This window comes from Erinaceus europaeus, chromosome 3 (genome assembly GCF_950295315.1).
Source record: "Erinaceus europaeus chromosome 3, mEriEur2.1, whole genome shotgun sequence".
NCBI classification, from domain to species: domain Eukaryota; kingdom Metazoa; phylum Chordata; class Mammalia; order Eulipotyphla; family Erinaceidae; genus Erinaceus; species Erinaceus europaeus.
In genome coordinates, this window is record NC_080164.1 from 46,392,659 (window position 1) to 46,414,330 (window position 21,672).

Genomic DNA, 21,672 nt, shown 5'->3' on the forward strand with positions numbered 1-21,672 from the left:
ACTAAAGAAACTTAAAAAAATTTTTTTTTTTAATGACTGAGAAAAGACAAGCAGCAGAGGCAGCAGGGGTAGGGTCTTAACCTCACACTAGGATGTTGGGTAGACAGGTTTCCCACAAGTGTGCTGGATATTCAGGCATGGTTGTTATCTGGAGAACTCCTGACAGTCAGAATGTAACAAGCAGTATAGCCCTTTGGGTCTGGTTTGCTGTGATATTCTCAGACAGGATCCTCACAGATCTTTGGAATCGGGAAGCTTCCCTGAAATGATGTAAAATGATGACATAAAAAGAGATCACCAGTGACAAAACAGACAGGGAACTTCCTCAGTGGCCTCTGGCTATACAGCATTTCTCATCTAGATTTCTCAATGAACTGACCAAGATAGGACTTTACTGGAAAGTAAAATAAGCTATGTTAAAAGCAATGACAAAGTACTTGGGGGTGTCCATGAAAAGATTCAGTTCCCCTTTGTCCACTAACTGTGGAATGAAAATAACTAATCCATAGCCTGCCAGTATAGCCAGCCCTTGTGATTCATTCTGATACATACTTGGCCTGATTTATTTCAAAGAGAGAACTTTCCTAGTTGTTTGTAAATCATATTTTATTTACCAGTGCTCTCAAATTGAATTCTCATACTTTTTCTTCTCCTAAGGAGTCTGACAGAAACAACTCCAGTTTTTCCCAGTTCCTCACATTTGGGTTCATGGATAGGCTTCAACTTCTACTCTCCTACACTCCTGTCCTAAGTCCCAGACCATTGTATTTGAACTAAACATTTGGCTTTGCTTAGGCTTCTTGGGTTCATATTAATTCATATTAATTTCTTCTGACATAACTTCCTGCATTACCTATGGATGGTCTCCTCTCTGCCTCCTAGAGTTGGCAGGTTCTGAACCTCTATCCTTATTGGCTCATCACAACTCTCTGGAGATATACCATACTCCCTTTTTCTCTCTGACCACCTTAGCCCCATCCATGAGGTCTAATATCATAGATGAATCTACTGATCACCAGAATTTTGGAGCCAGTGCCATTAGAAAGGAAGGACTCCTGGGCATATTCACTATGCTCTGAATGACAGATCAGCCTATCATTAAGAGGCCCAGTCCTATAATCCAAATAAAGTCTATTGATGTATCCCAAGGGGTAAACCATGATGTCAGCAGAGTGCAGCATGTGATGCACCCTTACTGTATAGGTGCTAGAGCTGGTGGCATGCCTAGAAATTAGCAGTCTCTGTCTTACCTCTGTCTTACCTCTCTCTATTTTGGCTTTTTCCTGTCAGGACTAAACTTTCCATTTGCCCTGCCTAAACACCTGAACCCTGCCCATGACTTTAACCCATTCCTGGGGAACAGGGAGTAAAGCTTTTTTTTTTTTTTCAACTTAGGTTAGTTCCCTTTTCTGATATTGGAATTATTTTATTTACTTATTGATGCCAGGGATCAAATCTAGTGCCTCATAGTAAAATAGGTATTCATGAGCTCCATCCCTAGCTAAATCTTTTCTTGCATCTAACCTTTAATAGGTAGTCTTGTCCATGCACAGATTTTCCAGTGTTGAATACCCTGACTTTGTGTACTACTGTTTGGAATAGTTGGACATCATGCTAGTTTGTTTAGCTTTGTTATCCTTCTGGAAAAAGGTTATTTTTTTTAAAAATATTTATTCCCTTTTGTTGCCCTTGTTGTTTTATTGTTGTAGTTATTGTTGTTGTTATTGATGTCATCATTGTTGGATAGGACAGAGAGAAATGGATAGAGGAGGGGAAGACAGACAGGGGAAAGATAGACATCTGCAGACCTGCTTCACCACCTATAAAGTGACTCCCCTGTAGGTGGGGAGCTGGGGCTCCATCCTTATGTAGGTCCTTACGCTTTGCGCCATGTGCGCTTACTCTGCTGTGCTACTGCCCGACTCCCTGGAGCAAGGCTCTTAAACTTAGCTCAGTGTTGCTCTAATCTCATGCTAGCTTTCCAGTTGCTTCTGCCTCAGAAAAAAACTTTTAGTATGGATTATAAAGCTCTAAATGGGAAATAAAGAATATAACATTTCTCTAGACTTTAAGAGTTTTTTTTTTTTTCTCCAGGGTTATCACTGGGGTTTGATGCAAACACTATGAATCCGCTGCTCCTGGTGGCCATTTTTTTCTTCATTGCATTTGATTGGACAGAGAGAAATTGAAAGGGGGATACAGAGAGGGAGAAAGATACCTGCAGACCTGTTTTACCACTTGTGAAGCATCCTCTTTGCAAGTGAGGAGCTGGGAGCTTGAACCCAGATAATGTGCAGGTCCTTGTGCTTAGTACTATGTGTACTTAAACTGGGTGTACAAACCCTGTAGAGAACCTTTTTTTTTCCTGGAAGACTATTTATTAAAATATCATAGAATATGATGTTTGGTCACCATTTTGGAAAGTCTGAGGCTTTGCTCCAAAGAAATGGGCATCATCTAGTATAGAACTTTGAGGTTATGGTACTATGTTAATGAAAAAAATTATTTTTTAAAATTTATTTATTAATGAGAGGGATAGGAGAGGCAGAGAGAGTGAGAGAGAGAGAGAGAGAGGGAGAGACATCACTCTGGCACATGTGCTTCCAGGGATTGAACTCAGGACCTCATGATTGGAGAGTCCAATGCTTTACCCACTGCACCACCTCTGAGACCACATTAAAAATACTTTTGAGATTAAAAAACTTCACAGAGGCATCTGTAGCACACAGTACTTCATGTAAAAGTCCTCAGTTTGACACCCAGCACAGCTGAGAGGTACTCTGGTGAAAATAAAAGTCTCTCTTGGTTGTCTTCATTTAGCAAGTGCCTGTTGAACACCTGCCGGGCTAGCGTGGGGGTGCCTTTTCCCAGGCTCGTACTCTCTGGGTTGGAGAGAACTCAACCGGGGCCGGCCTGGGCTGCTCTCCCTCAGCGACATGAGGGAGATGACTCAGGAACCAAACACGTGGTGCGAGGCAATGCAATATCTTTATTGATTACAGAGCCACAGCTTTTAAAGGACAGACCCGGAAGTGGCAAGTCAGAAATGGAAATGGCTAGGAGAGGGGCGGAGAAAGGCTGGAAAGGTAGGAACTTCCTTAGCAACTGTTGCAAGGGTTTTAACTGGTGGGATTAATAATACTACTCTGGAGGCAGCGAGGGTCTTGAGGGTAGAAAGAAGATAGATTAAAGGAATGGAATGGGTGGGGAGCTTTCAGGCAAAAAAATGGTTATGTAGATAGGCCATAGTTTCATAGGCCATAGTTTCAGGAATGCAGGGTGCTTTGTGAGGCTCCTCACAATTTCCCGACAAACACCTATTATTTACTAGTCTCCCTGCTGTGTCCTACATGTATTTGACTACTTAGTATGTGAATTCAGAAGACTACCTCTGATCTGGGTTGTAGTCCTAAGGTGGAAGGAGATAAGGACCTTGCATCCTTTCTCCTATATCTGGATCCTCTTCCTCTTTTCCTCATTTGAAACAGGATGTGGTAAATGGAGTGATGCTATAGTGACTGCAGGCATCATCAGCTTGGTGCTCCAAGGAAGAAAACTTCTCTGAGTATTCTTCTTTTAAAAAAGGGGGTGAGTGGGTACGTGGCAGGGAGAAAGACTTATGCTTGAGGCTCTGAGGTCCCAGTTTCAATCTCCAGTACCACCATAAACTATGGCTAAGCAGTGTTATACTCTCAGTTGGCCTCTCCGTCTCTGAAGTAAAATAAGATAGGTAAAAGATTTATTTATCTAATAACAGAGAAAGAACAGAGTACCATACTGTTCTGGTGCTTGGGCTTAAGTTTTGGGGCTCACAAATACAAGATTTATTTATTTTCCCTTTTGCTCTTGTTTTTATTGTTGTTGTAGTATTGATGTCATTGTTAGATAGGACAGAGAGAAATGGAGAGAGGAGGGGAAGACAGAGGAGGGAGAGAAAGATAGACATTTGCAGACCTGCTTCACTGCCTGTGAAGCAATTTCCCTGAAGGTGGGTAGCCGGGGATTGGAACCAGGATCCTTATGCTGGTCCTTGCCGCTTTGCGCCACATGCGCTTAACCCACTGCACTACTGCCCGACTCTCCACAAATACAAGTCTTGTGCTCTGTCTTCTTCAGTCTATAAAGTCTTTCATTTCTTTTCTTTGTTTTTTGCACCAGGACCTCACCCATACGTAATCCCACTGTTCTTGGCAGACTACCCTCCCCCCAACCCTCCTTTAACTTCAGATAAACATAGAAGGTGAAAAAGAGAGAGAGAGAAAGAGAGAGAGAGAGAGAGACCACTATTCATGGTGTGTGTGTACATGCTACTCCTGTGTATTGCTGGGGGCTCAGATTCGTGTCTTTACACATGGTAAAGTATACTATATCCCAGCCTGTCTCTGAATTATCTCTCCCTATGTTTGACTTCTTACAGGATTTCTTTAGCACTCTTGAGCAACCTTCCCTTCCTACTCTAGAACTAGTCATCTCAGCAAGTTTCACCTCTCCATTAGTGATTCATATATTTTCTCAAAGATTTACACTTTTTACATATGAGAGAGTTTCATATGAAGCAGAGAGGAGAGAGGGAGAGAGGCAGAAAACTACTCTGATACATACAGTGCCTGGGACTAAACCTGGAACCTTGGGCATGAAAATCTGATACTCGCCCAGCAGAGCAATTTCCCTAGCCACAAGGCCTTAGTCTATTACACTGTTCTCTTTTCTTAGCAATTCTTCTTTTTTGCCTTTAAATGTTTCTCTGTTGTTTAAAGGAATTGAACTTTTAACTCTACCATTCAAAAACTCATCTCTGGGTTTAGCTCTGAGCTACCAAAGCCCACTGAAGAACTCAGCTGAGTAAAGAACTCAACTTCTTTAGCTATACAGGAAATTTGTAGTTCCTCTGATTAACATATTTTGAAAGCATTTCTTGTTTTAAACATTATTTACTTCTTCTTGCCCCAGGTATGGTTTTGCCCTGAAGAATCTATGGAGGGTAGTTAAGAGGATATCTCAGATAAGGACAGCAATGTGAATATAAGTGCCAACCTATGAAACACCTACTGTAGACAATGGGAAAAAAAAAAGCTACTCCAACAGGAAAGAAGAATTAATCAGAGGAACTACTAAAAACAACAAAAAAAAAATGTACTTATATAGCAACAACTGTTTTTGTAAACCGTCATTTTCTCCAATAAAGTGATTTGGGAAAACAAAACATAAAAAACCTCTAGAACTGGCAAGCTAGCTCACACGGGAAGGCTTGTGATTTAGGTTCAAGCTCATACTGTCCACTCAACACTCCCACCTCCTCACCACCCTACTGCAGGAAACTTTGATGCTATAATGTCTTTTCTTCTTTCCCTCTGTCCATCCATTGTTATCTGAAAAAATCATCTAAGATCAGTGAAGTCCTGCAATGACAAAGAAAATATTAATTTTCAATTTTTTTTTCAATTTTTTTTTTTTTTTTACCAGAGCACTGCTCAGCTCTGGTTTATGGTGGTGCAGGGGATTGAACCTGGAACTTTGGAGCCTCAGGCATGAGAGTCTCTTTGCACAACCATTATGCTATCTACCCCTGCCTGAAAAAATTAATTTTCTAGCAAAAGAAATTCTAGATGCATTAAAGACTTTTGTATAAAAACTAAGTGGACTAAGAATTTTAGTATGGCAGCAATGTGGAAACTATGTAGGAAAAATTTTGATGAATTCACTAAAAAAATTACAACAGCCATCATAAACAAAAAGTAGATGCCAAATTAGCTAAAGAGGGTTTTCCTCATCTCTCCAATCTGCACAAAGCTCTTAGAAAGCAACAGAATAAAAGCAAATAAAATACAAAAAGTGGGTCAAAGTTAGAGAAGGTCAATATTTATGACCAATAGCATATATAGAAGACTTTCACTTGTAATCTAGAATATGCAGACAAATAGGGATGTCAATTTTCAACTGTTTATAGTGACAGATATTAAAAAGAAAAAATTTATTGATGGTGAGGGCTTGAGGAACTAAGACCTCATACTATTATAGGAAATATAAATGATACAGTTTCTCCTAAGTTTATCTTGGCAATATGTGTCAAATATAAAGTGCACATGCTCTCTAATCAGCAATTTGACTTCTAGTTATTTACCCTAGGAGTAAATATGTGTGTGTAACAGAAATAGAGATACGGAGTTTGTTACTGTAGAGTTTATAAAACAATAAAAATGGCCATTGACAGGGGTCCGGTTAAATAAATTGTGTTACATCTATACATTGACAAAGTAGGTCTGCCTTTATTGATTATACAAAAAGATGGCTACAGTATCCACATATGAAATCTATAGCATGCATACCTCTTTGATTTGAGCTATAGCTATTTGTATATATATATTTAAAATCATACAACACAATGTTAACGGAAATTTTCTTTTTTCAGTGTGGTGCCAAGGAATGAACTGAAGTGACCTTGCACATGTGTATTACCACTGAATGGTCTCCTCAACCCAGCTTTAAAATTCTGTTTCTTTAGGGTGAGAGAGAGAAGGCGAGATACCAGCACACTACCTCACCATCTGTGCAGTTCTATTTGGTGCTGTCCATTGGTTCTTCCATGTTGTGCCAGGATCAAAACCAGGGCCTGATACATGGTAAGCTATGCACTCTACCTACTGAGTTTTCTCCTAGCCCCAAAATTATTTTTTAAAATTCCACTTAGAAAAATAGGAAATAGGGGGCTGGGAGGTGGTGTAGCAGGTTAAGCACACATAATATGAAGTACAAGTACCTGTGCAAGGATCCTGGTTTGAGTCCAGGCTCTCCACCTGCGGGGGTGGGGGGGCTTGCTTCACAAGTGGTGAAGCAGGTCTGCAGGTCTCTGTCTTTTTCCCCCTCTCTATCTTCCCCTCCCCTCCCCTCTTAATTTCTCTCTGTCCTATCAAAAAAAAAAAAAGAAGAAGAAGAAGAAGAAGAATGGAAAAAATGGCCACCAGGAGCAGTGGATTCATAGTGTTGGCATTGAGCCTCAGCTATAACCCTGGAGTAAAAAAAAAGGAAATAGGGGCTGGGCAGTGGTGCTCCTGGTTGAGTGCACATGTTACACTGTACAAGGACCCAAGTTTGAGCCCCCAGTTCCCACCTTCAGGGGGAAAGCTTTGCCTGTGGTGAAACAGATCTGCAAGTGTCTCTCTTTTTCTCTCCCTATCTCCTCCTACCCTCCTGATTTCATTCTGTCTCTATCCAATAAAGATCATAAAATAGGAAATAGATTTTGATTTGAGTTGAAACCAGACATCTTTTTTTTTTTTTTTTTAATCTTAGGCTGGGTAGTGAATAGTGGCAACAAAAGCAATGAATAAAGCAAAATATAAGATTAGAAAAACTGGAAGCTGTAGTGGCAGCTGGACTAGGTTAAGAAAAGCACCAATCTGAAGAATATTTCATGGACAAAAATCACTGATTTAATAGGGTTTCTTTTAGACAGGAAGAGGTTAAAGAAACAGTAACAAGGGAGTCAGGCAGTTGTAAATTACCATAAAAAAGTGGTGTAGGGTGTCCGGTGGTAGTGCAGCGGGTTAAGCGCATGTGGTGTGGTTCGAAATGCAAGGACAGGTGTAAGGATCCCAGTTAGAGCCCTTGGCTACCCACCTGTAGGGGGGTCACTTCATAGGCAGTGAAGCAGGTCTGCAGGTGTCTATCTTTCTCTCCCCCTCTTTGTCTTCCCCTCCTCTCTATTTCTCTCTGTCCTATCCAACAACAACGACATCAATAACAGCAATAATAAAAAACAAGGACAATAAAAGGGAAAATAATTATAATAAAAAAATTTAAAAAGAGAAACAATAACAAGTCACTGATAATTACACAATATATACCTTATAAAGTTGGAAAATCATTTATTCTAAAAGAAACTTCTGGAAGAGTAAGATGAAGTTTCTTCCCTGGAGTTGATAATGAAGATCCGGATAAGGGTCCATTCTAAAGGAAGGAATACCTATTTAGAGAGAAAGACACTTCTAAAAATATAGCCAATAGATAGGAAGGGGATTCTCTAAATTTGACCACTCTGAAATGCTTGGGAAAGAAGTGGTCTTGGGGGGCTGGGTAGTGGCACACCTGGTTGAACATGCGTTACAGTTACCTGGGTTCAAGCCCCTGCCCCCCCCTTAAGGGGGAAAGCTTCACAAGTGGTGACACAGGGCTGCAGGTGTCTCTTTCTTTCCCTCTCTGTCACTCCCTTCCCTTTCTATTTCCGTCTGTCTCTATCCAAATAAATAAAGACAATAATAGTAATAATAATAATAATAATAATAATAATAATGAAGTGGTCTTGGCTCTCCCTTTTCTGCTGGATGTCTAGGCAGTCCCTGGAATCGGAGTGTTGTCAGTTTTCTTAGCTAGAATCTGAGAGTAGGGTTTAAGAAGACTTAGGAGTGGGTAGCAATCATCCTAATAAAATCAAAGCCATAATAGTATGTATTTATTTTAAGGGGCTGGGTGGTGGTGCATCTAGTTGAGTGCACACATTACAGTGTGTAAGGACCCAGGTTCAAGCCCTCAGTCCCCATCTGCAGGGAGGAAGCTTCACAAGTTGTGGAACAATGCTGCAGGTCTCTCTCTCTCCCCTTCTCTCTCTTCCTGTCTCCCTATGTCCTTCTTCCATATTAATTTCTTTCTGCCTCTATCCAAAGTAATAGTTAAATATATTTTTCAAAATATATTTAGTTGTGGGGGGGGGAGAGAGAATATCAGAGCATCACTCTAGCACATGTAATGTCAGGGATTGTTCTTAGGACCTCATGGTTGAGAGTCCAACAATTTATCTACTGTACTACCTCCTGGGCCTCTATAACATCATTTAAAAATAATTATATAATGGAACCAGGAGATAGCACACCCATTGGAGGATGCTCTTGGCTATGTCTGAAGCCCTGGATTCCAGCCCTGATACTACATGGAAATAAAAAGTGAATGCTATGGGTGTTAGGATGGTGCAGTTCCCCCCACACACACACACATCCTCCCTTATATCTCCTCTTTGAATAAAGAAAAAGTGAAAAAACAAAAAAGAAAGGAAGGAAGGAAGAAGGAAAGTCTTGAAAATATTTTGTTAAGACTTTTTTGTCAGGATGGGAAACTTGTATTTCCTCTTCTGGCCCAAGGAAGATTGTAGGTATAAATCAGGGAGAAAATATCAGTTATGGGGGCTGGGTGGTTGCACACCTGGTTAAGTGCACACTTTATAGTGCATAAGGACCTGGGTTCAAGCCTTGGTCCCCACCTGCAGGGGGGAAGCTTCACAAGTGGTGAAGCAGTGCTGCAGGTGTCTCTCTGTCCTCTATCCCCCCCTATAAATTTATATTTGTCCTATCAAATAAAATAAATAAAAAAAATAAAAGAGGGAGCTGGGCAGTAGCACAGTGGGTTAAGCTTACATGGTGCAAAGTGCTTAAGGATCCTGGTTCGAGCCCCAGCTCCCCACCTGCAGGGGCCCTGGTCACTTCATAAGCGGTGAAGCAGGCCTGCAAGTGTTTATCTTTCTCTCCCCCTCTCTGTCTTCCTCTCCTCTTTTGATTTCTCTATGTACTATCCACAACAATGACAACAATAATAACAACAATGATAAACAACAAGGGCAACAAAAGGGAAAAAAATAACCTTGGAGGTTAAAAAAAAGGGAAAAAGTGAAGGGCTGAAAAAGTGAAGAGAGACTTGTTGATTCAGATATTCTGATAGGAGATAGCTGCATTTTGTGTTTTTACTATCAGAATAGTTTAGCAAAATAGATTAATCCCATAGATATGAATGTTAGCTGAAAAGTGAAGTAGCTTTAGAGTTGTTCTTGGTTTCCTACTCATTAAAGCAGGTTCTCTCAGAACTTCTACAGACTAGAGTATATACGAGTTACCATGTGATTCTAGAAGTAAACAAATCTAGTGCCTTCATAAAAAATAGTTTCTCATGTAATTAATTCAGACCTTTGCTCATGGGTCCAAGTCAATATGCTCCTACTGTAGTGCTTTCAAAAGAATGCATCCATAATTCAATAAAGCACTAAGCCACAGATACTTATGGACAAATTAAGAAGTTTCCTCCTTGGATTAGTGGAGCATATGCACCTTTATCTGGCTTAGGGGAATGTGAGGATCATGAATGACACAGTATCTTTCTTGGTCCTCACTTCTTCCCACATCTTAACTGTGGGCACACCTCATTCCATGCTGAAGCAGAGTTCAGCTTTTCCTTCCTTGGAAAGTTCACCTCTAAGAGACAGTGAAATGATGGAGAATGACAGAGAATGAAGTGGAAGAATAATCAAGAAATGGAAGTGGAAGCACCACTGAGATCACTATGGATGGTGAAGCAGTTTTGTACTCTCTGTCTCTGTCTGTTTCTCTTCCTCTCCTTAAGTATACAGAGTGTTAAAAAATGTTGGACTGTGGAGACCACTCATTAGTATCACATATGCACAAGACACCTGGTTCTATTGCTTGTGTCACATGAGAGAGAGAGAGAGAGAGAGAGAGAGAGAGAGAGAGATGGCACAAGCAAAAAGGAGAGAGCCAGGCAGTGGCAGACCTGGGATCTGGTTGAGCTCACACATTACGATGCACAAGGACCCAGGTCCCAGTCTGCTCCCTACTTGCAGAGGGGGATGCTTTACAAGCAGTGAATCAGGTCAGCAGGTGTGTCTCATTCTCTCTCCATCTTCTCTCTCTATCCTAAAACAAAACAATACAATACAAAACAAAAAAACTGTAAAAGGAGGCTAGGTAGTGTCTCATCTGGCAAAGCACATACATTGCCATGTGAGAAGATCCAGGTTCAAGTCCCCAGTGCCCATCTACAGGAGGGGAGCTTCACAAGTGGTGGGACAGTACTGTGGGTGTCTCTCCTCTGGTCTCAGTGGTGTTGTCCAAGGTGCTCCTATGCGGTGCTGGGGATTAAACATGAGGCCTAGTGCATGGTATGCCATGTGTTCTGCTCTGTAAGATATCAGTTTTATTTTTGTTTTTCAACTGGAATCAAAGGAATTACAACTTTTTATTTACCCACACCTATGACCATCTAACCTTTCACAAATTGTTCCCAAACTATTAAACGGGAGAAAAGAGAGTCTCTTTAATAAATGGTGTTGGAAAAATTGGGTAGAAACATGCAAGAGAATGAAACTGAACCACTACATTTCACCATACACAAGAGTAAATTCCAAATGGATCAAGGACTTGGATCTTAGACCAGAAACTATGAAATACTTAGAAGAAAAATTTTTTTGGCAGAACTCTTTTCCATCTAAATTTTAATGTATCTTCAGTGTTACAAATCCAATTACAAAGATAACTAAAAAATAAACCAACAGTACTACACCAAATTAAAAAGCTTCTTCACAGCAAAAGAAACCACCACCTAAAAAAAGAGACCTCCCATAGAATGGGAGAAAATCTTTACATGCCATACATCAGACAAGAGGCTAATAAGCAAAATATATAAAGAGCTTACCAAACTCAGCAACAAGAAGACAAATCATCCTCTTCAGACCTGACTAGAGGATGTACGTAGGATAGGGGGTGGGGAGAAGGAAAAAGCGTGCAAAACAGTGAGGATGAAACCAATGCCCTGGAGGCAGGGCGGTGTGTAGTTAACAGTGGTTATGTAAATAGAATACAGTGTTAAGCAGGGGGGATTAAACCAATGAAACAGAAGGGGTCTTAGAAGCAGAATTTAGAAGCATACCAACACCACTTCACTCCTGTGAGAATGTCACACATCAGAAAAGGTAGCAACACTGACCTCCTTAGTCATGAATGATGTAGTTCTTCATTATATATAAAATATATAATGTGAAATATGTGACTTTGATTTTCTGGAGGAAGGCATGATGTTGAGTTCAACAAGCTCATTTCTATTTAACTTGCATTAATGCAAAGTGGGTTATTTGCCAATGAGGTTGTCTCCTTTGATCCTCTTGGATGAAACTTGAGGACATCATGTTGAGTGAAATAAGCCAAATACTAAATGATCTCACTTATTAGTGGGACTTAATAAAGTAGGGGCAGGGATGGGGAGGGAGAGCACAAAGTGAAACAGACTGGATATGGTGTATTGCACCAAAACAAAGGACTTTGGGGAAGGAGGAGGAGGGAGGATAGGAAGAAAACTCTGGGGCCTATTACATAATGAAATTGCATGCATATGTCAGTGATTGCATGGTAAAGCATTAACCCATTCAATAAAAAATTTGATACATAAAAGGGTAGCAACAATAAATGCTGAAGAGTTTATGGGGACAAAGGAATTCTCTCCTGCACTGCTGGTGGGAATGTAAATGAGTCCAGCCCCTGTGGAGAGCAGTCTGGAGAACTCTCAGAAGGCTAGAAAGTGGACCCTCCCTATGACACTACAGTTCCTCTCCTGGGGATTATCCCAACGAACCAAACACAACTATTCAAAAAGATTTGTATATACCTATATTCATAGCACAATTTGAAATAGCCAAAACTTGGAAGCAACCCAGGTGTCCAACATCAGATGAGTGGCTGAGTAAGCTGTGGCATATACACACAATGGAATACTACTCAGCTATTAAAAATGGTGACTTAAACTTCTTCACCTCATCTTGGATGGAGCTTGAAGGAATGTTAAATGTGTAAGCCAGAAAGAGAAGGATGAATATGGGATGGTCCCACTCAGAAATTGAAAAATAAGAGAAAACACAAAGCAGAACTGGGACTGGATTTAGTGTATTGTACTAAAGTAAAGGACTCGGGTGGGGGAGGGGGGAAGTGTTTAGGTCCTGGAACATGATGGTGGAGGAGGACCTAAGTGGAGGGTTAGAATGGTATATGGAGGGAGTTGGGCAGTAGTGCAGTGGGTTAAGCACACATGACACAAAGCCCAAGGACCGGCATAAGGATCCCAGTACGAGCCCCCGGCTCCCCACCTGCAGGGGAGTCACTTTATAAGCGGTGAAGCAGGTCTGCAGATGTCTGTCTTTCTCTCCCCCTCTGCCTTCCCCTCTGCTCTCCATTTCTCTCTGTCATATCTAACAATGACGACATCAATAATATCTACAACAACAATAAAAAAAAAACAAGGGCAACAAAAAGGACAATAAATATTAAAAAATTTGAAAAAGAATGTTATGTGGAAAACTGAGAAATGTTACACATGTACCAACTACTGTATTTTACTGTTGACTGTAAACCACTGCTACCCCCAAATAAAGGGGGGGGAAAAAACCTTACTTATCTACTAATTTTTTAAAATAGGATTTACTTCGAAAGGTTATCCTGCAGCTGGTATCTTCTAAGAATCCTACAAGCTCTGCTGGGGAATTAGTATAATGGTTATGAAAAATTACTTTCATTCCTGAGGCTCTGAGCTTCCAGGTTCAGTCCCTAGTACCCACCATAAGCCAGAGCTGAGCGGTGTGCTGGTAAAAAAAAAAAAAAAAAAAGGTGCAGGGGTGGGGTGGGGTGGGGGGAGTCAGGCAGTGACACACCTGGTTAAGTGTGCACATTACCATGTGCAAGGACCCAGGTTCAAGCCCCTGGCCCTTACCTACAAGGGGAAGCTTCATGAGCAGTGAACCAGTGTTGTAGGTATCACTCTATCTCGCTCCCTTTCTATCCTTCTCAATTTCTCAGTCCCATCAAATTAAATAAAATGAAAAAGATATTTTCAAGGGGGACTAGGCGGTGGCACACCTGGTTAAGTGCACACATTACAGTGCGCAAGGACCAGAGTTTAAGGCCCTAGTCCCCACCTGCCAGGGGTAAAGCTTCACAAGTGGTGAAGTATGGCTAAAGGTGTCTCTTAGTCTCTTTCGTCTATTGCCCCCTCCCTTCTCAATTTCTCTCTGTATCAAATCTCTAATAAATAAATAATCAAAAAAATCTTTTAAAAAATTCTGCAAGGCATCCTTGTATCCCAGTGATTGGTGCATGGTTGGTAGTCAGGAAATAGTGGTTAATGAATGAATGAGCAAGTGAGGCCAAAAAGTCTTTGTGAGATGTGTTATGGGCTCCAGCAAGCCAGTTGGTGCTGTCTCCCCAGGTCTGTATGAACAGTCTCTCCACAGCCTCGCTACAACTTGACTGGGTTGTTTTGGGACAAGTCTTGGTGGGTGGATTTTATAGTGGGAGGGGAGGAAGTGGAGGCACCATGGGAAGTTTCTGATCTGTGAGCTGGTGACTCCATAGAGGGATGATATTTCCAAAACTAGTAAACTGGTTTCACTTGAGTCTCAGTCACATGATCTCTCCTAAAATAATCAGTCTGCTGAGAAAGTCTCTGGAGCAAGTGAGGAGGAGGCTCATGGAGGCTGGTTTCCTACTGGCATTGTGAATACTGCCTTAAGAGGGCAGCTACTTTACAAGTCCTTCCTAAGAGGTTTTCCACCACCCTTCCTCCTCACCACATGGATTCTAAATCAGGTGCCTGTCAGGCTCCTTGCTTTTTCTTACTCAGCCTGACCTAACTTTCTGGCTGTGTGCCATAGGTGATTTTTAGCCCTGCTGGAAATTACACCCTCTTCAAGGGAAAGCAAACTGGGAGCTTCAGGTTCTGGTTCCAGAGGGACTGGGCCTGTCACCTAGCAGGCATTCCTGGCTCCCTTTTAGTCCTTAGTATAGTCCTCCAAGCTCATAATTCTGCCTGGGTGTCAGATTAAGAACTGTCCTTCAGAGGAACAGTGGGAATAGGAATGTCAGTGCTTTGGAAGAAGTTCCTAATGCCATTCTCCTTATACTTCTTTGGGAAAATTGTTGGTCTCATATAGATTATCTGGTGGGAATCATTAGGGGATATGGACATTATTCATATCACAAAAAAGTTTATCATTGAATTTTTTTCCTTTCTTCCTTTCCTCCTCCTCAAAATAAATAAATAAATAAACAAATAAATAAATAAATAGTGTGTGTGTGTGGGGGGGGAGTCAGGCACATTACCATGTGCAAGGATCTAGGTTCACTCCCCTTGGCCCTCACCTACAAGGGGAAGCTTCATGATCCTTATTCTGGTCCTTGTGTTTCGAGCCCCACAAATTCTAATTATAAATCAATCTTATGGATCCTAGAAGACTAACATGCTAACTTCATATGAGAATTTTTTTTTTTTAAACCAGAGCACCGCTCAGCTCTGGCTTATGGCGGTGAGGGGGACTGAACTTGGGACTTTGGAGCCTCAGGCATGAGAGTCTCTTTGCATAACCATTATGTATTTAAATAAATGAGGCCATAAATTAGATTAATACCTGAATACAAATTTATTTAATTCAGTGTGTAGAGTGTGCTGTTTTTCTATGTACTTGACCCAGGTTTGAGCCTGGCCCCAACCACATTGAAGGAAACTTCAGTGCTGTGGTCTCTCACACTCTTTCTGACTTTCTGCCTCTAATGAATAAATAAATCAATGTGTAAAAATTCTCATATGGGGCAGGGGTAGATAGCATACTACGGCAGTACCATATTCTTCCAGGTTCAGTGTGAAAACACTAATTTTAAAAGTCAGTGAGGGGGTCGGGTAGTAGCACAGCAGGTTAAGCGCACATGGTGCAAAGCCCAAGGAGCAGCGTAAAGATTCCAGTTTGAGCTCCCCACCTGCAGGCGGTCTACTTCACAAGCAGTGAAGCAGATATGCAAGTGTCTGTCTTTCCCCTTTCTGTCTTCCCCTCCTCTCTCGATTTCTCTCTGTCATATCTAACAACAGCAGCAATGACAACAATAATAACAAAAAAGGCAACAAAATGGGAAAAATGGCCTTCAGGAGCAGTGGATTGGTAGTGCAGACACTGAGCAGTAACCCTGGAGACCAAAAAAAAAAAAAAAAAGTCAGTGAGGCCAGGACTAGTTGTGCAACTGTCAAAGAACACGTTACCATGCTCAACAACTTAGGTTCAAGCCCCTGGTCTCCACCTGCAGGGAAAAAGCTGCATACATGGTGAAGCAGTACTGCAGATGTCTCTTCTTTTGAGAGGGAGAGGGAGAGACAAACAGACATCTGCCTCACTGTTTCACTGCTCCTGAAGCATTCCCCCTGCAGGTGGGAGCTGAAGGCTTGAACCCAGGTCCTTGTGCATGGTAATGCACGCACTTAACCAAGTGTGCCACCACCTGGCCCCAAACCCTTAGAATTTCCAGACAAAGTTTCTTGTTTTAGGAATGAGAAAACTTGAGGAGGTTCAACAAGGATAAATCCATGTCTATTCTGAGGACCAGACACTCAGTTGATGTGAATAATTAAATTAACTCAGGACAGCTGAATAATGCTGATAACTTTTTAGAGGAAACAGCCTTGATGACTTAAGGTTCCTTTAGTAGCATGTAGCATAAAGCAAAAGATACCATGTTAACACAGGAGCTGTGTTCAGCGGAGCAAGTAAAAGAGTTGGAGTATGGAAGCCTAGGGTTATCTTCTAGTTGGCTAAAGAGAGAAGTGAATCCAGAGAGATAGGTGGCAAACTGATGGGGATTGGTTGTTGAAGGACTGGAAAGCTCAAGGAAGTTGACATGCAGAAGTTGTAGAGACAAGAAGAGTTAGGGATATGGGAAGATTAAGAGATCCTGACCAGACAAAAGGTCTGACTTAGAGTTGAAGAGGCCGATTCTGATCAAGGGGTCAAAATTCTTGCTAACCAAGAAGTCAGTTGCTGACAACATTGAAGAGTGTAGTCAGCAAAGGAGGAACTTTATTTATTTATTTTTTCTTTGGTTCTGGTAGGATGATAGAAATAATGATTTGAAGCAGCAGTGCTGACAAGGGGTGCTCAGGGTACTGAAGAATGATTTTTATGGTAGAAGATTCATTGCCTAGAAACCAAATTCCTTAAGGCATGTCTGATTTCAACTGTTCTTCTTCTAGCGTTTGCCCTTCTTCCGTAGCCAGTCAACAGCGTCAGGTTGAGCCTGATGTAAAGTTTCGAGACCTCCTTTGAATCTGGAGAGGTGGCAGTCGTTGACTATGTGGGTCATAGTCTGTCTGTAGCCGCAGGGGCATTTCGGGTCGTCTCTGGCTCCCCAGCGATGGAACATAGCGGCGCACCGGCCATGGCCTGTTCGATAGCGATTGAGGAGGGCCCAATCATAACGTGCTAGACTGTGTGACAGAATATTGGAACCATCTTTTGGTTCTGCCTTCTGCACTGTTTTCTGCTTAATGGTAGAAATTTTAATGTGTAGGGAAGTTCTGGCCAAGTGGATAGCCTCTACAAAGTACTGACGACAGAATTTTCAGGAATGGTTCTAGGTACTGTTCTCCTTCTCCTCCTCCTCTTCTTCCTCTTCCTCTTCTTCTTTTTCCTTTGATAGAGAAAGCACGCAGAAAGAGAGAAAGGGAAGCACAGAGCTGGGTGGTGGCACATCCAGTTAAGTGCACATAGTACTAAGCAAAAGGACCAGAGCAAGGGTCTGGGTTCAAGCTCCAATTTCCCACCTTCAGCAGGTATGTTTCACAAGCAACAAAGCAGGTTTCCAGGTGTGTCTGTCTGTCTCTCCCACTTCCCCTCCCCTCTCAATTTCTCTCTGTCCTATCCAATAAAACAGAAAAATGGCTGCCAGGAGCAGTGGATTCATGGTGTGGGCACCAAACCCCAGAGATAACCCTGGAGGAAGAAAGAAAAAGAGAGAAAGGGAAAGGGAAAAGGAAAGGGAGGGAAGGGGAAAAGGAGAGGGAGAGGGAAAGGGAGAGGGAGAGAGAGAGATCGAGAGAGATCGATCATACCACACCAACACTTTCATGTTTTGGGGCCAGACTTTGGGTTGAGCACATGGCCAAGCTGTGCACTATACAAGTGAGCTATTTTGCCAGCCCATAAGTACTCTTGCAGCAAAATCCTACTTGACACTACATGTTCATCTCCACCCCCAGAGTCAGTGAGTGACCTAAGGGAAACTTTGTAAAAACCTCTTGCTTAAACTTTCTAGGACTCAGTGATTCCTTTGAGGTCTGGAATTTATTTTCCCCTAATGCCCGAAAGCCCACATAGTTTGAAAGAGTCTGGAAATACTCATTGTTATTTATAAAGATGTTTTCGGATTTTCAGTGGCTCAAATTTCCTTTAACACTGTGAATATGAGCCCAAACATTTAAAGAAGGAAGCCTCCAAATAACTGAAACAAACAAGATCTTCACAGTTCTTTTTAGCTTGATTCATTTATGTCCAGACTATAAAACCAGATGTGAACAGCTCAGAAAATGGTTGCCTAACCAGCCATTTCACCACAGGAGCATAAGCAGCTGAGGAGCTTGGTGTCCAGCAGAAGAGGTTTTGTCGCTCAGGGTGCCAGGAGCCACTGTTCTCATGGAAGTACTTGCCAAATTGTTTATAATTGGTTTTGCCACTTTTAAAAAATATTTATTTATTCCCTTTTGTTGCCCTTGTTTTTTTTTTTAATTGGGGAATTAATGTTTTACATTCAACAGTAAGTACAATAGTTTGTACATGCATAACATTAGGTTTTGCCACTTAAAATGAGAAATTTCTATCTGGCAAGAGGCTTCATAAAACCAGAAGGTAATTCACAGATTAGGAGAAACTTTTTGATGGGTTAATATCTATAATTTAGAAAGGAACCTTATAAATCAATAAGGAACTGATAACAAACTTAATAAAAAATGAACAAAGAGGGGGGGGGATCCATTGGATGCATTGGATTCATAAGGCTGGCACCAAACCCCAGTGATAAACCTGGTGTCAATAAAAGGGGGGAAGGGGGGGAGATGGGCAAAGAATACAAATAAGCAAATCACAGCAGGATGAACTGAAATTACCCTTTGTACATAGGAAATACACAAGTAAATATTAACTATAAGGAATAAGAAAGAAGGGAGGGAAGGAAGATATGATACAGGATGAAAAGAAACCAGAAATCCTTTGGGTCATCTAGGAAACCTCTCAAGTCTCCCTGTTCTATATACCCCCAGTGCCCTTGTATCCTGTCATCATGGTTTGTAAATATATATGTTTGTGTAATATTTTGATAAAGACCTATCTCCCTCACTAACCTAGTAGGGCAGTGATATTGCTCACAGTTACATCTCCAGCAACTAGTTCAGTTGAGTGTCATTCAGCAGACTTTTACTGAATGAAATTTCACATGTGGTTACCCAAGTTGGATTGACCACCCTTGCTTGGGGTCAAGATTTACTGAGAGAAGCTTTCTGAGCAGCACCATGGCAGGCGGCAAAAAACAAGCACCTGACAAAAGGTGACAAAAAGGGAACCAAGAAGAAAGTGGTTGATCCATTTTCAAAGAAAGACTGGTACAGTGTGAAAATGGCAGCAATGTTCAATATAAAGTATATAGGGAAAACGCTCGTTACAAGAACTCGAACCAAGATTGCATTTGATGGCCTTGAGGGTAGTGTTTTTGAAGTGAGCCTTGCCGATTTGCAGAATGATGAAGTTGCATTTAGAAAATTTAAGTTCATTACTGAGAATGTTCAGGGCAAAAACTGCCTGACTCTTATGGCATGGATCTTACTGTGACAAAATGTACTCTATCGGTCAAAAAATGACAGACTGTGATTGAAGCTCATGTTGATGTCAAGATTACCGATGGTTACTTGCTTCATCTGTTCTGTATAGGTGTTTCCTAGAAAACTCAACAACCCAATTCGGAAAATCTCTTATGCTCAGCACCAACAAGTCTGCCAATTCAGAAGATGATGGAAATCATGACCCAAGAGGGGCAGAAAAATGATTTCAAAGAGGTGGTCAATAAATCGATTCCAGATGCACTGGGGAAGACGTAGAAAAAGCTTGCCAACCTATATACGCACTTCATGAAGTCTTCGTTGGAAAAGTAAAAATGCCGAAGAAGTTCAAGTATGAACTGGGAAAAGTCATGGACTTCACGGTGAAGGTGGTAAGTAGTTCCAGGAAAACTGGACATGAGACTGGTACTAAAGTTGAGCAAACTGGTGGATATGAACCTCCATTCCAAGACTGTCTAAACTCAGACTTTTTTTCTTTTTTTTTTTCGTAAAGTTTTTTAAAATATTTATTTATTCCCTTTTGTTGCCCTTGCTTTATTGTTGTAGTTATTATTGTTGTTATTGATGCCGTTGTTGGATAGGACAGAGGGAAACCGAGAGAGAAGGGGTAAACAGAGAGGGGGAGAGAAAGATAGACACCTGCAAATCTGCTTCACTGCTTGTGAAGTGACTCCCCTGCAGGTGGGGAGCCAGGGCCTGGACCCAGGATCCTTAGGCCAGTCCTTGTGCTTTGTGCCACGTGTGCATAACCCACTGCGCTACTGCCTGACTCCCTCTTTTTCTTCCTTCCTTTCTTTCTTTCTTTCTTTCTTTCTTTCTTTCTTTCTTTCTTTCTTTCTTTCTTTTAATTTTATTTATTCCCTTTTGTTGCCCTTGTTGTTTTATTGTTGTAGTTATTATTGTTGTTGTCGTCGTTGTTGGATAGGACAGAGAGAAATGGAGAGAGGAGGGGAAGACAGAGAGGAGGAGAGAAAGACAGACACCTGCAGACCTGCTTCACCGCCTGTGAAGTGACTCCCCTGCAGGTGGGGAGCCGGGGCTCGAACCGGGATCCTTATGCCGGTCCTTGTGCTTTGCGCCACCTGCGCTTAACCCGCTGCGCTACAGCCCGACTCCCCTCCTCTTTTTCTTTCTTTCTTTCTTTCTTTCTTTCTTTCTTTCTTTCTTTCTTTCTTTCTTTCTTTCTTTCTTTCTTTTTCAAAGATTTTATTTATTTATTAATGAGAAAGATAGGAGAGAGAAAGAACCAGACATCACTTTGGCACATGTGCTGCCGGGGATTGAACTCAGGACCTCATGCTTGAGAGTTCAATGCTTTAATCACTGCACCACCTCCCAGACCACTAAAGTCAGACTTTTTTTTTTTTAATTTTCCCTTTCTTTTTTTTTATTGTTGTTGTAGTTATTATTGTTGTTGTTATTTACGTCATCATTGTTGGATAGGACAGAGAGAAATGGAGAGAGGAGGGGAAGACAGAGAGGGGGAGAGAAAGATAGACACCTGCAAACCTGCTTCACCACCTGTGAAGAGACTCCCCTGCAGGTGGGGAGCTGGGGGGGGAGGCTTGAACCGGGATCCTTATACTGATCCTTGCGCTTTGCACCACCTGCACTTAACCCACTGCACTATTGCCCGACTCCCTAACTCAGACTTTTAATGACAAATAAGTTTCATTTGTGATGTTTAAAAGCAAAACAAAAAATTAATGAGAAAGAAAAGCGTCACTCAGCTTTGACATGTGTGATGTCAGGGATCAAGCCTAGTACCTCTTGGATGCAAGTCCTTTGCTATAGCACTGAGTTGTCTCTTTAGCTCCTTGGTGTTAAGACTGTCTCAGAGCTGGTAAAATCAGGGGAAACCATCCTGGCCCCTTGAATCTTCTACATTGCTTATACTCCCAGCATATGTACAGAGAGTTTTATCTTAATGAGATTAATTTTGATTTGATTGTGAAACCCTTTACCAGACCTCTAGTTCTTATATTTTTGGATATTTTTATTGAAGAATTGAGTAGTGTGGTGGTTCACACAATTATGTGCAAAACCATATGCAAAGTTGTTGGTCAAGTCTCTGATTAACTAGCAGCCTTCTTTGTTCCTATGTCTTTATGAAATCATTTATTTAATGGGAATAGAGTCCACTCTCATTCAGGCCCTCACAGCAGTGTGTTGGAGGCTGTGGAAAGGCTTGGAAAATTCAGAGAGAAT

General features: G+C 41.5%; 1 long non-coding RNA gene across 3 annotated transcripts in view; it reads left to right on the top strand.

Annotated features, from left to right (window-relative positions):
* LOC107522404 (uncharacterized) overlaps positions 1-21,672 on the top strand; it is a 233,694-nt gene that overhangs the window by 66,612 nt on the left and 145,410 nt on the right. Inside the window, exons 7-8 of one of the 3 annotated variants that reach the window (XR_009548926.1) lie at positions 6,503-6,620; positions 19,556-20,234. This is a non-coding gene — a long non-coding RNA (uncharacterized LOC107522404). Of the gene's footprint in view, positions 1-4,950; positions 5,971-6,502; positions 6,621-19,555; positions 20,235-21,672 lie in introns of those variants that run through there. The other 2 variants (XR_009548925.1, XR_009548924.1) reach the window with 2 other exon arrangements.